General features: G+C 38.6%; 1 protein-coding gene across 9 annotated transcripts in view; it reads right to left on the bottom strand.

Annotated features, from left to right (window-relative positions):
- The window catches only part of FHIT (fragile histidine triad diadenosine triphosphatase), a 1,538,293-nt gene that overhangs the window by 1,251,907 nt on the left and 274,046 nt on the right, over positions 1-12,340 (bottom strand). Inside the window, exon 1 of one of the 9 annotated variants that reach the window (XM_074284232.1) lies at positions 2,118-2,243. The exons of the other annotated variants lie outside the window; for them this stretch is intronic. The gene's annotated coding sequence lies outside the window, so the exon portion shown is untranslated. Of the gene's footprint in view, positions 1-2,117; positions 2,244-12,340 lie in introns of those variants that run through there. 9 annotated transcript variants of the gene reach the window in all.

The raw sequence follows: 12,340 nt of genomic DNA, 5'->3' as shown, positions 1-12,340 counted from the left end.
TCCTTCCTTTCTTCTTTCCTTTTCTTCTTCCCCCTTTTTTCTCTTCCTCCCTCCCTCTTTCCTTCCTTTCCTTCCTTCTTTCTCTTTCCTTCTTTCTTCTTCCCCCCACTTCTCCCTCTTTCTCTTTTTTCCCTCCAACCTTCCCTTCTTTCCTTCTTTCCTTCCTTCCTTCCTTCTTTTCTTCTTCCCCCTTACTTTCTCCTTTTTTGTCTTCCTCCCTCCCTCTTTCCTTCCTTTCCTTCCTTCTTTCTCTTTCCTTCTTTCTTCTTGCCTTCTTCCCCCCTCACTTTCTCCCTCTTTATTTCTCTTCTTTCCCTCCAACCTTCCCTTCTTTCCTTCTTTTCTTTTTTCCTGCAGATTGAATCTGCCCATCTGGCCCAAGCTGGAAATACAGCAACAACTCACAGACCTGACGCCACTACTGACCAGCATTGGGGGTTGCACCTGCTCCACCTGACTTGTTGCCCATTCCCAGAGGCTTCCATTAGCGGTTTCTGGATTTAATGTGGGCACCCAACCACCTGCCTGAATTCCAGCAATTCAGCAGCCTCAGCCTTCCTGGCAGTGGGCATATAGGTGGGCACCACCATGCCTTATCTGACTGATATCTCTAAGTCCTCTCTTTCCCAGTGACCAGAAGCCACCTCAAGAAGTGACAGGACAGGGTGGTGAAGTAGAAAGAATAATGAAGTGTGAGAGGTCAGAGACATAGTCCTGAAACCTGTGACCCTGCAGATTTAATCTGTCCATGTCCTATTTTCTTCATCTATAAAAGGAAGGTGAGGTGGGAGAAGCAGTGTGATATACTCTCTTCTGTAACCTTTACTCACACAGGGACCATGAATTCATCCTCTAGCTACAAGGAAGTTGCTATCTGCCTGAGTGGAGAGAGTTTCCACTCTGGGAGTTACCCATGCTAACAGGATGGGTCCTGTTAGCAGGACTGAGTTGGAAGAGACTTCCCAGGACATCAAGCTCAATCCTCACCTGAGACACTGTGATGCGACCAAAGCCACAGCTACACTAAGCATTGCAGGTGAGATTTGAACCCAGACCCTCTGATTCTAAAGACAACACCCATTCTGCTCTATCACTGGCATATTCTGAATTCACCCAAAAATGGAGAAGCAGCATATCTAGATGATCTTCTCAGTCATCGGTTAAGTCAATAATTTTCTGAGCTGAGGATACCATATTTTTTAATCTGTTCAAAGGTTACTATCCCCATTTGATAGTTGAGAAAACTAAGACCAAGTAAGTGACCTGCTTAAGGTCTGACAGTAATAAGTATTTGAGGCTGGATTTACACTTAGGTCCTTCTGACTCCAAGTTCAGTGCTCCATCCACTCTGCTACCAGCTGGTATCCAATCTGACCCATTCATTTTACAGGCAAGTAAACTGAGGCTTGGGCAGTATATGCAATTCATTCAAGTTCACTTAGCTAATAAGCATCTGACATAGGATTGAACCAAGACTTCAGGCTACAGAGCCAATGGCCTTCTTCTGCCATCAAAACCTAAATTTGCCTTTAAATACCCAGCATGCTAATGCCTTTAGATATATATTTACACTGCAACAATCCTGTGCTCAGCACATTAGCCAGTGTGTTAAAGGCACCGTCCCTTCTCTTGTTCTCACCCTGTCTTCTCCTTTCTCTCTACTCCTTCTGCCTTGTGGCAGGGGAAGCGGAAGGTTCCCGTGTTTGAGAGCCTCCTCTTCTCCCCAGGGGATGTTGCTCACCTACGTGCAGTCTTTCCCTACTGCCCACAGAGCCACCTGACCATCCATCAAATATTGTTTGTTGACCCTTTCAGCCAGTGAATCTTTGCTTTTCTCTCCTGTCCAGCTCTGCAGTGGATGACTGGGATCCTGCTACTCAAATTTTTGTTTTAATTAAGCTGGTGCTACCGAGCTCAGCATGAATTTTAGTCTTCATGGCATTTTCAACTAGGAAAGAGAGGAAGGCAAGTATAGCAGAGGAACCTTCTCTTCTCCTCATAAAGGAACTTATAACCCCCTGGATGTAGCTGCTCACTCTCCAGATAAAAATGGCGCCCCTTCTACACGCTAAGAATCAAGAATCATAAAAGCACAGACTTAAGTTTAAGAGAACTACCTGAAAGTCTTCTCTGCTCTATATTCCTGTTAATGTTATATCCTCTTCACGGGCCTCAATTTCCTCTCTGTAGGGAGGTTTCAGTCTCTAGTCCTACTGATTTAAGACTCAAACTTTAAGTCTCAGTTCTCTCATCTATTAAAAAAAAAAAGGATGGGCTCAGTTAGGTTCTGAGATCTGAAATCCTTTTCAGCTCATTTTATGAGATTACCTCATTCAATCCCCTCCTTTTACAGTTGAGCAAGCCAAAGTCCAGAGTGGTTAGGTGAGAGATTCAACATCACACAGCTAGTAAGTAGGCAGATCCAGAATTGTAACCCATACTGCCTCTTCTAGTATCTATTAAATACATTCTATGTGCCAAGTATTGTGCTAGATGCTGGGGAAGTAAAGAACAATGGAAAGAGTTCCTGGCCTTAGGGAGCTTACAGTCCACCAGAATAGATAATATATATACATATAAGTATATTATTATTTGATTATATATATATATATATATATATATATATATATATATATATATATATACACACACACACATATACACACATACACATACTTTGGAGATGATCTGAAGTTTACAAGTACATCAGGGTACATAGTATACATATATATTATTAAATGATTATATATAAATCTACCTTGGAGATGGTGTCGAGCTTATAGTCCATCAGGGTAAACAGTATATACACACATAAGTATATTATTAAATAATTATATATAAATCTACTTTGGCAATGGTCTGGACTTAAAATTTCATTCCAATGTGGAAATCTGGAAAATAATTTGGAATTTAATCATCTCATCTACAAAGGGTTAAGTGAATTGTTAGTGTCAGAAGTCAGGAAAAAACATCTTTTCTGTGTTCAAATCTGGCCCCAGATACTGACTAGCCATGTGCCCCGGAACAAGTCTGGATTGCCTCAGTTTCCTTATCTGTAAAATGAGCTGGAAAGGAAATTGCTGAGAAAAACCCAAATGGGTCCTGAAGAGTCAGACGTAACTGGAAAACAAGTAAACAGCAATAACCACAAAGAAATGAGAATATTTAGTCTTCCAAGAGAAATCACAGAAGGGCTGACATAAAATTTCATAAGCAATGGGCTAAAACTGAGCCATACTTTAAAAATAAATCAAAGGATCTTAGTTTTGGAGCTAGAGAAGATCTGAGAAATTACATAATTCACACCTTCCACCATGGGTTCCATTTTACAGATGAGGAGACTGAGACCCTCAGGGTGATGTGCCTTAGTTATGGTCACCCAGGGGTAAGTGGCAGATCTGGGATTTGATCCGAGTCCTTTTAACTCAAAGTTCACTCTGTTTAATCTGCATAAAAGACAAGGCTTTATTCTGAGTGCAAAAAATGCTGATGTTCCCTAGTGAATTTCAGAAGCTCATTTCAATTTTAAAATAAAATAAATTTCATTCTCTTTTAAACTGGACTTCAAAATACCGTGACAGCTCTGCCTTGCTGCCACCAATTTTGATCTTCATGATATTAAAATGTATCAAAATGTTAGCAATAAGAGGCTTCATTTATAATATCTGGACTATTTTAGTATTTAATTATAATACACATTTCCAGTAACAAGCTCTATGTATGTCTCTCTACAAATGGAAGCTATGAATTCTGACATTTCTGGCTTTTACTGTTAATTAAAAGGTGAAAGGCCCTTTACCAGAGAATCTGCAATCCAGCTAACCAAAGGAGAGTCATCAGTGTCTAGTTATTGGGAACATTTTGAAACAAGTTTTAATAAGCAAGGATGCAGAGATGGAGCAAAATGGTCTGTTAGTTGTGCTCTGAAGTCGGCAATCCTGAAAAGTTACCATTTTCCAGGCCTTCTAGGCATCTGTCCAATTTTTCTTCTTATAGCAGATGCTGGAGAAAAGAAATGCTGTCAGAGACATCCATTTCTATAATGTTTAGAGATACAGCACGTCAACAAGGCCTTGTCTTTACAGGATCTCACTTCAAGGAGCAAAATGTGTTCTCCAGATGTCCTTATTTATCCCAGGGCTAAATCCTCACACCTGGGAGGGAAAGGAGTGGAAATATTCCCTTCCCAAAGGAAAAAAAAATCCAAAAACTACAGCACAGAGCAAGGTAGGGGGGTGTGGGACAGAGAAGGATGTGGGACAGAGAAGAGTGTGGGGCACAGAAGGGTGTGCTTGATTCAACTGGAAGTCATCGGGTCCTGAGTTCTAACCTGCATTGTTCTACTGAGGCATCTAGGTGACATCTGGTAAGTGAAGAGTGGGATTGCAATCAAGAAGCCTTATGTTCAAATGCTATCTCAGAACCTCACTAATTTTGTGTGTCTGCAAAAATCACTTGATTTCTCTACCTTGGTTTCTTCATCTATAAAATGGGGATATGAATAATACATTCTTCATAAGGTCATTGTAAAGAGCAAATAAGATAATTTATGTATAGCATTTTGCAAATCTTGAAATGATGTTATGCATAATATATCATATGCATATATTAAATATTCATTTATGCATGATATTATATATCATATATTCAACATTCATTTATGCATAATAAATATAGAATATCCACATGTTATATACATGTGGATATATAATGGAGATATATATACATACAAAATGTGTATATAAGTTATTATTAGCTCTTTGTAAAATATATATGAAGGAACACCATTATTACCATTTATAAAATGTGTGACCATTATTCCAACTCAAATATAACGACGACTCTTGCATCTGAGAACCTTACCAGTTTTGTGGCTCTGCAAAAGTCATTTGATTTCTCTACATTGGTTTCTTCATCTATAAAATGGGAATACAAATAGTACTCATTGTGAAGAGCAAATAAGATAATTTATGTAGAGCATATTGCAGATTTTGAAGTGATTTTATGAATAATATATCATATTCATATATGCAAATATAAAATATTCATTTATTCATGTTAATTTATCATATTCAATATGTGGCATTAATTTGTACACAATAAATATATAATATTTGCATGCTATATACATGTGCATTATATAGTGTGTATATATACATATATTTGTGTATAAGTTATTATGAGCCTTTTGTAAAATACCATATGAATGAACATCATTATTGCCACTTATAAAAGGTGTGACCTTTATTCCAGCTCTAATATCCCAAGAGTTTTCCTGCATCTGTCTATTGGCTCTTGCTCAGCCCTGCTGCTCCCCATTTTTCTGAACTGTGCCCCCTTCGAGGTCTACCTAAAGCCTCACTTCCTGTGGGGAGTCCCCCTCCCCTGATGATTCTCAGTTGCCTTTTATCTATTAAAAAAAGATATGGTAACATCTGGTCTGTCACCTTCTTGCAGCTGTGACAATAGATGAGACAAGACATAAGAAGGTTTTTGTAAGCACAACATTCACCAAGAAATGGGCACTGGAGAGGAGCTAGCAGACAGCTGGCCTTTTACTCTTCCAGATCCAATCCTCTTGGCAGAGATGCTCCCGAGGTTGGCCATTTCCTTTCCTAGCTCATTTTACAAAAAAGGAAACTGAGGCACACAGGGTGAAGTGACTTGCTGAGTATCACACAGCTAATGAGTGTCTGAGGCCACATTTGAACTCGGGTCTTCCTCACTACATGTCCAGAGCTCCATCCTCTGTGCCGCTAGCAGTCCTTAAGCTGATAGTATGGATCACAGGGCACTGTTAAGGAAGGGTAAAATGTATAACTCCAGAAGACTGGAAAAGGAGGAAAGTTATGAAGGGCTTTATACTCTGGAGAAAGGATTTTATATTTTATCTAAGTTTGGACTTCATTGATTAAAAGAAGGACATAGTCAAGCCTGAGCTTTAGGGAGAATACTTGGACAGCTGAGTGGAGGACAGATGGGAATGGGAAAGGACTTGGAGCAAGGAGAGCCACCAGATGCTACTACAACAGTCCAGGTGGGAGGTGGTAAAGGTCTGCATCAGGGTGACGGACGTGTCAGAGGAGAGAAGGGAGAACATTCAAGAAATGTTGGCAACAAATTTTACATGGCAGTGAGAGATGATGAGGGAGGAATCAAGTAGAACACCATAGCGGGAGTGTGGGTACCTGGGAGGATGGTAGGGTCCCCAGGAGTAATATGGAAAATAAAGGGAATGGGGGAAAGATAATAGGTTCAGTTTTGTACTTGTTAAATTTAAGGTATCTATGGAACATTGAGTTTTAGATGGTCACAGACAGTTATATGAGTACATTTCAATAGAGAAATTGGGGCAGGAAGAGTGGATCTGAGAATCAAGTGCATAGATAGAGATGGTAATTAAATCCATCACCAAGTGAAGTACAGAGGGGGAAGAGAAGACCCTGGACAAACACCCATGGTTAGAGGGAATGATTGGGAGAAGGTTCCAGCAAAGGAGACGGATAAGGAGCGGGCAGAGAGGTGGGAGAAGAAATATGAGAGAGGGAGAGACAGAGAGAGAAAGAGAAAGGCAGAGACAGAGAAACAGAGAGAGACAGAGAGAGGGAGAGGAGAAATAAAAAGAGAAACAGACAAGATAGAAACAGATAGAAAGATAAAGACACAGAGAGACACATGGAGACAAAGAGGCAAAGGCAGAGATAGTCAAAGAGATAGAGAGAAAGAGAGAGAATCAGAGAGATAGAAATAGACAATCAGAAAAATAGATACAGACACAGAGAAAAAAAGGTGAGTCCCCCAAAACCAGAGAGAAGGGAGGATCAAGGAGGAAAGAGTGATCGACAGTGTCAAAGGCTGCAGAAAAGATAGATGAGGATTGAGAAAAGGCCATTAGAGCTGGCAAGTAAGAGATTGTTAGTAATTCTGGAGCAGTTTTCGTTGAATGATGAAACTGGAAGAAAGCTTAAAAAGAGCTAAGAAGAAATTCCCAGAAATTCAAAACCAAAGGGTCGAGAATTCCCCTTCTTTTTCCTATAGTCCAGACTATAACCTATCCTCTTCATCTTCCACTTCAGACATTGTGAGAAGAGAGAAAAGAAAGGGAAAAGAAAAGATATGAAAGGAGAAAAGCATAAGGGGAGAGTGGGAGTGGTTCTAGACCTGCTCATAAGTCAAGGTGGGAAAATTATTCTAAGAAAAGCTACATTATAAAGTCAACCACAAGTTTCAAAAAGGAAAAAAACCCAAAACGATCCAAACTGAACAAAGAATGATGGTATTAAGGCTGTCGGTTTCTCTACCATGAAAATTGCTCCGCCGTCTCCAACAAACTAGCTGAAGATGGTAAACACCCATGTTCTACAATTAGGTAAAATTCCAACAATTTTATGAACACAAGCTCTGTTTAGTTTGTTGGAAATAGACTCAAGGTGACACTCAAGATTTGTATAATGGCCCATTACCAACAAATGGGGCTAAAATCCACTTCTTAAGGATAAGAGCATAAATAAGGGCTAATGTGAAAAATCCACAGAGGAAATATACCATTTGATGGAGAAAGAAAATTTCTTTTTTAAAAATTGATTTGACTTGAGGAAAATTGACTGCAGCTTTAAATAAATGAACACAACTCTATTTGCTCTCTTCACTTGGAGTTATCTGGTAGAAATTTAACAAAACTGAAGCTTTTGTTAACACATCAAGTCAGAAGCCAATCAAGAATGGTCATTTACACTATGATTTCTCCAACTCATTCATCTTTTCAGAAGGAAATTTGGAAAGAGGAATTGAATTTTTCTCTAGTTTGTCTAACGTATTTTTACTTCCCACTTACACGACACATATACATTTGTACATATTGTCTCCTTCACCTGAATGGGAGCTCCCTGAGCTCAACTTAACCTTGAGATGTAATTGCCTGTTTTAAAGCTGAAATAAAGGATATTTTCACATGCTGCTACTCATGTCAGACAAGGGACAATGCCTCCCTCTCTCTGATACTGCATCATGGGAATTCTTTTTTGAGTATATCCCCTCAGAGTGTTTACAAATCTATGATTCCAATTCTTAGCACTCCAGTCAGAAAGACAAGGGTTGAATTCTGCTTCTGGGCCTTAAGGCTGTATAGTAAGTCAGAGAACCTCCCTGATGAGCCTCTTTTTTCTCATCTGCATATTGGATTCAATGACATCCCATTCTAGCTCTAAAATGATAATTGGGCAAGATCCCTGAAAAATGAAAACTTTCCTAACTCTTCTCTATTAAGTCAAAGATGGTTTGTAATCTTCAAAGGTAGAATGAGTTCCCATTCCAGGAGTTCTCACTTCCTAAAGAAAACATAGTTCCTTTGGGTTTCATTTGGAAGTTGTGGTGGCAACGGATACAAACCATATTAGAAAAGTTTTACAAATTTATCCACTGTCACAAGTTAAAAATACATAGCAGATAGCTTTCATTTGAGGATATAAAATATTGAATTATCGGTATTGTATATTTAATACGTTAATATCAAACAATGCTTCTTTTTCTACTGTCACCGTACTTAAAAATCATCTGTCATAGTAAATGCAAGTCTCTAAGTAAGATGATACCACCAAAATGATAACGGGTTTGAATTATAACTAGACCTATGGAAGATTGTTGTTCTGTATTTTATTGCTTTTGATGCTTCTTTAGTAATCATCTTTCTAGCCTGTCTAAACAATTCTCTGTGCACTGACATTCACAATAACGTGTTTTCATCACCAAGTTAGGCCCTGTCATTAGATTTAGCAAAAGGCTGCATTTTGCCATCTCCAACCATTTTTCATACCTCACTGCTTTGTTGGGACAGAAATGCAATGATTTTTACATCTGTCATCTTAAGTTATATTTACTTCAATACAAGCATTAATAACAGATTACTGGAAATCTATAGAGAACTGATGAATTAGTTCTATCCCCCATTATCCAAGACTCGAAGGCGTCTCCATATCTGTTTGCAAGATGAAGGGTGTCATTGTGACACATGACTTAATCTTCTGAAGCATAAAACCCAATATTCACTCATTATTTTATTATTTTGTATTATTTAATAATATTTTATTAAATTCTATATATGCATTATATTTCATATATTATTCATTATTTGATTATTAGACCTAGGGTGGCAGCAGGGGGGAGAGTGTATTAGGGTTGGAATCAGAACTCAGGTTTGATTTTTGTCTCTGACAATAGAACCCTGACTCTGGGGTCCAAGGACCTGGATTCAAATCTTGCCTCACATACTCCTACCCATATGCCCTTGATCATGTTACATAACCCATTTTGACTTTAGTTTTCTCTCCTGTAAAATGAGGGGATTAGACCAGTTGGAGTGATATCCTTCAGAACACCATCTGAAATCCTGGATCCTAGCTTGTGGTGACACTGAGCAAGTAAGTCACTTAACCTTGATGTGCCATGAGCATCTCCAGAGGACTTAATCTACTAAATCCCAGATGAACTACCTTCTTCAATAATAAAGAGAGTGTGGGACTTTCTCACGCTGTTGAAATTTCATATCTTCTGTGTATACCTTTCCAACTAAAGGGCTTATGTACAGTATCAGATTCACGGACAGAAAAAAGCTATCAAACAAAATTTTGGTATTCTTTTTTTCCTCAGCAAAGTCATTAAGCTTTCATATTCATTTACAACCAGATCTGTTTACTGTTCCTATAGGAAAGTAGCTCTTGTTTAAAGAACTAAAAAAATAGAAGCTATTAAATGAAAATTAGCCATGTGAATGAGCTTCTAGTTCACAGTTCTAGAAAATCTGGTTTTTGAAAATCTGATCCTCAAACAATAAATTAAACAACTAGACAGACATTTAATATGTGTGCAAGGGACTATCTTTGAGCCTGAATAAAATATATACATAGTCTGCTGATAATGGAATGGACAAATATACCAGTAATTACGGTGAGAGATCCAACTTGAAAATTGAACTTGAAAAGGGGAGGACATCAGCAGTTGCTTTGAACTTGGAAGCCTAAGGAAGGCTTCATGGGTAAAGTGGAGCCTGAATTGGGCTACACACAGGGCTCCCCTGACTACAGGAGATATCAAAAATGTTTACTGAGTTCAATTAATTTGTCTCTAGATGTATTTAGCATTCACTATTTTGGGGGGCATTGTATACTTCCCTCATAAGGTAGGAACTTACTTGAGGACTTTGTGTTCCCCCAATCCATGCTGTGTGATGGTAAACTCTTCCCAAATATCAACTGAATTAAATATTTACTAGACATTTTCCAAGGTTAGGGCTTTAAGGGTTGACTCTGTAATACTCTGTCTCATGCATTGTTGTGTTCCAGCAAACTGGCTAAGTTGCTATTGTCTGGATGAAACATTCATACCTTTGTATAGTCTGCCCCCCCATAACTGAAAAGCTTTCCCTTCTTATTTCTGCCTCTTGGGCACCTTACTTCCTGCTTCGAGGATCAGCTTAAATACTACCTGCTATAAGAGTCCTTTCCTCATTGTCCCCATCATCAGTAGTGTTTTTCTTCTCTTTCCTTTTTTTCTTTATTTTTAGCCTAATTTTTTAAATAATAATTTTATTTCTCACTTCCTTTCAGTGGAAAATGAAAAGGAAAGAATCAAAAAAACATTTTAACAAATATTATCTTGAGCAAAACAAATCCCAACATTGGCTGTACGGCAAAAATGCACATCTCAGTCTGCAGCTTGGGTTTATCGCCCCTCTATCAGAGGTGGGTAATATTATTCCTCACTTGTCCCCTAGAATTCTGGTTAATCATTTCACACAGTGATCACTTTGTAATTATTATCTGTGTGCTCCCTCTTCCCATCCCAAAATAAGATGTAAATTCCTTGAGTTCGATGCTATATTGATTTTTTTTTCTTTGTATTCTGGGAAGTAGGCTACCTTGTTAAATGAATTGAATATTGTTCCTCACCCCTCACCCTTCATTTTTGCCTCAGTATCCCCCAGTACCTAGTACATGAAGTAGATATTTAGTAAATTCTTGTTGGATGGGATGCTGCTTTTTCTTTTTTAGTGCAGTCTAAGCTCCTAGAGTCTTTGTGTCCCACTGCTCAATGCAATTAATCAAGCATTAATTAAGTGCCTACTATGTGTCAGATACTGTTAAACACTAGGGTTTGGAAGAAAGACAAAAAAAAGACAATCCTTGACCTAAACTAACTGAATCGGGGAGACAGCATGCAAACTGTGTATAAATAAGTTCCAGAGACGATAAATAAAAATAATCAATAGAGGGAAGGGTCTAGAATTATAAGGGATGGCCTGACACATAGTAGGAGGACCATAAATTCCTACTGATGAATTGAAGGACTGAGGAAAGGACAAATCATGAGGAGAAAAGGAAGGAGAAGTGACAGATGGGCTTCTGGGCTCTGAAATCTCCTCCCATCCCCTGCTGCCATTTTTAGAGGTCACTCCCCTTTGCACTTTCAGAGTCATGTTCTCATTCTCAGGCAACCCCAGAACATCCAGGATATGTCATCGCAAACCACAGGAAGAGAAAAATGGTATTTACAACTAAATGATTAAAAGGGGGATGGGGGACTGGGCTGGGAAAATAAACATCAAACTAAAAGAAGCCTTTTGATGCTTCTTCAATAGAGACAGTGGGATGTGCTGTCCAGTAGAGTCTAATAACGGGAGGACAAAGCACTGGGTTTACTCTGTCACTAATGAGAGCTTCAAAGTCAAGTGTGAACAGGGCCCACCTCCCAACCAATACAGTATAAATCTAATGTGGACAGCTTTATGAGGGAAAGACATTATCTTTTCTCACACTCCAATTTTATTCACATAAGAAATGCTGCCCATATTGGCAATTAACTTTAAAGATTAATTAAATCCAATTGAAAGTTCAGTTGCTTCCATGGAGCACTGTGATATCGTGCAAAAGGCCTAACATACCGTGGGCGCTTAGCAAATGTTAAATAATAATTACTACAATAATAAAACTAATTTTTGACTATTTTATTTTTTTGGCATAAAATCGGCAGTTAATCTCCTAAGTAAATTAATTCCATGTTCTGATAATGCCATTTAACATTTTACCTATTCTTATCCTTAATTCTGCCTTAGGCTTTAAAGCTCACTCAAAAGTAGGAAACGGTATTCACCATCATCATCATCCCTAACAGGCAGCCTGGTACAAAAGGTTGAACGCCAGATGTGGAGCCAAAAGACTTCACTGTGTGTACGTGGAGCAGTCCCTTAACCACTCTGGACCTCGGCCTTCAAAATAGGAATAATTCTTCAACTATAAAATGGGAATAATAGAATCTACTTCATAAGGCTGATTGATGAAGCAATATG

This window comes from Sminthopsis crassicaudata, chromosome 1 (genome assembly GCF_048593235.1).
Source record: "Sminthopsis crassicaudata isolate SCR6 chromosome 1, ASM4859323v1, whole genome shotgun sequence".
Classification (NCBI taxonomy): Eukaryota; Metazoa; Chordata; class Mammalia; order Dasyuromorphia; family Dasyuridae; genus Sminthopsis; species Sminthopsis crassicaudata.
Note: the sequence above shows the minus strand (reverse complement) of the source record. Positions and strands in the feature narration are given on the sequence as shown.